Here is a 3,052-nt window from a genome sequence, read left to right on the forward strand (position 1 = left end):
GATAGCAAATTTTCAACTATTGGGGAAACAATTATGTCGTAGTGGTTAATTTTTTGCACATAAAATCCAAGTAAATATAGTTATAGCAAACATAAGTTTCATGAGATGAATTCTACAACTGAAAAACGCAAATGAAATTAATTTCAGCAAAGAAGACTTCCAAAAAATATATATTAGCAAGATGCCACTTCTCCAAGTTAAATTCTGAATGTTTTTCAGTGCTTAAACGTTCTATTTTCAGAAACATAAAATCTAATGTGTGCTGTGGTTGGAGGTTATTGGAGCAAAAATCGTCCATCGGGTCTTCGGTCCGGAACGACACAAGAACTTAGCTCCTTCCCTTCCAAGCGCTCCTCCATGCTCTGGGCTTCCTTCAGGTTAAGGCTTAGGTGTCCTTTCATGAAGGGGGTAGAGCTCTATTTATAGAGTTTAGGATAAGCTTTGGGCAAATAAAGAAGGAATCTAAACCACTCCATCGGACTGCCCAAAGAAAATTTCTCGATCCTACAAAATTTGATGGACATTTGAGTGTCTTAAAATTATAAAAATGATTGAGCTTGGGCTTATTGGATTCGTCTCGTCGAGATGCTCGATTTGACTTTACGGTTGTCGGATTTTAAATTTGTTTGACCTTTCAATTGAACACTATAAATTCCGAAAAGTAGCTTTACGACTAGATCCAGGCCTATTTTGACTCAGATTGGATCAATTTTGGTGTGTTAGGTCCGTCTTGTTGAACCAGTCATTTGATTATAAGTTTATTGAAATCAGAATTTTGGGTGATTTTTAATTGAGGTTTGAATGTGTATTGCTAAAAAATATCTCGAGATTTAATACACGTCTTGAGATCGATGTCGAATGATGAATATTTAATGATGTTGTATTAGTTGCCCTTTATTTTCAAGCGAGAATGGGCAACAACGGTTTCTCTATTCTTTGTCGCGGTTTCAAGCCTCCATATATGCATCATTTTTTCCAGTGACGAAGGCAATGGTGACTAATCGGGAGAGGCTTATGGTTCATCGACAATTGGAGAGTGTGCGATGTAGTGGGTCGACTATTGAGCCTACATGCTGACTGATTGAAGGTTGTGCAAGTCTAATCTGGTCTGGTTGAGTAGATTGTGTTGGTCTGGTCGGACCTACTGTTCGGGTTGCAAGGTCCTACAATCGACCCACGCTACATCATGTGGTCACACGATCAATTTCGAGGTTACACGATTGCGTGATCACGTGGACATCGTTCACATGATCATGTAGATCGCGATAGCATGACCTTGTAGATTGCGATCCGCACACGTAAAATCCCTGTTCATTTAGCAAGATCGAATGGCTAGGGCGGGACAAGATTGCAGGGATGGGGGATTGTGATGGATCCATGTGAAAACACGATCCAACCACTAATTTGGGTTGGATCGAATGGTGGAGGTAGGACAGTCGAGATTGACTAAGATTTATGCTCTTTGCTCTTTTGGATAGTTTTTAGATAGATTTTTTTTTTTTTATTTTTTGGTCATTTTGTATCATAAATAAGCCAAAATGATGAGAATAAATGTGGAGTCTCCCAGCCTTTTTTTTGTGTAATGAACAAAGCTCCCCTTTGGCGTTATTGCTACTCACATTGAGGTCTCCATCATATTGTTTGTGTAATTAGCAAGGCTTCCCTGACCTGCTAATTAGAGTCTCCAAGCCTATTATGGTGTGATCAACAGAGCTCCCTTTCGCGTTGTTGCTGTGTTTTTTGGAGGAAAATTACTGAGTTGCTATTGCGCTTAATGGAGGAGATTTTTCAAATTTTTGTGCTTACATGCGATTTTCCCGCAGTGTTGTTGCTCTTTCTGGGAGGAGATTTCCGGCACTGCTACGACTCTTTCTATAGAAGATTTTTTACTTTATTGTTACGCTTTCCAAAGAAAATTTTTCATTTCGTTCTGTCACTGTCAGGAGAATTTCTGTGTTTTTATCATGCTTTCCCGAGAATTTTTTTTTGCACTCTCTTTTTGGAAGATATTTTCTATGTTGTTGCTATACTTTCCTGAGAAGATTTTAGGATTGTTGTTGCACTTTCAGAAGGAGATTTTCTGTCATGCTGTAGGATATTCTGAAGAAGATTTTCTGCATTGTGAGATGTAATTGTTCAGGGGATCCCTCTTACCAAAATTGACATAAGTCCCAGAATCCTGAGGGGACGATGCTAACAACTTTTAAATATGAGATAGTTTTTTCTTTGTGGGCATGAAAGATCGAGCTTCACAAGATCAACAATATCCTGGTCGAGCATAAGAAGTTGAATAACCCCTTGATCAAAATATGGAGACTTTGCATGCTTTTCAAGAGAAGATATTTTCTCTTCAATAAAAGAATATGAAGCTGCAAACCTTCTGATGATGAGAAGAATGTTATAGTGGATGAGTGTTTTTTTTCTTTTGTTGACTTGTTGTAGCCTTTATACCAATGTGTTGGTTGTTGTAGCTTTTCAGATGTATGATGAGGTATTTGTAAGTGGTGATGATATATTTATTTCTACTTTTTTCTTTTGCTGGGTAAAAAAATTGACAATGCTTCTAAGGTTATTTTTGCCTTTCTTGTTGAACTGTGGATATCTCATCTACTGTGGTGTTTTAAGGCGTTAATGCCTAATTTTTTAGCCAATATTTCTAGAATTCTAGGTTGTCACTTAGAATGTCTAATTTTTTTGAGGTTGTTTAGTCAGAGTTTGTCTACTTAATGATCGTAGCCTGCAGTGGAAGAAGTCAGCTGTCATCCAAAAATTATGTAAGAATTATCTTAGATTATATAGCCAAAGATGCTTAACAATGTTAACATGTATTGGAACAAAATTGAAAGGATAATCCATTAAGCATATATGACATTTCCTAAGTTTGTAAGCCAGAGATGCTCGACGATGTTAACATGTATTGGGACAAAGTTAAAAGAGAATGTGTTAAGGATGTAGGACATGTCCTAGGCCTACAGCTCGGAGCATCCGCTCCATGATGTTAACATGTAAGGAACAATGATGTGTAAAATCTATCAAAGACTTTTAACCTATT

Source organism: Phalaenopsis equestris, unplaced genomic scaffold (assembly GCF_001263595.1).
Source record: "Phalaenopsis equestris unplaced genomic scaffold, ASM126359v1 Scaffold000511, whole genome shotgun sequence".
In the NCBI taxonomy this organism is placed as follows: Eukaryota; Viridiplantae; Streptophyta; class Magnoliopsida; order Asparagales; family Orchidaceae; genus Phalaenopsis; species Phalaenopsis equestris.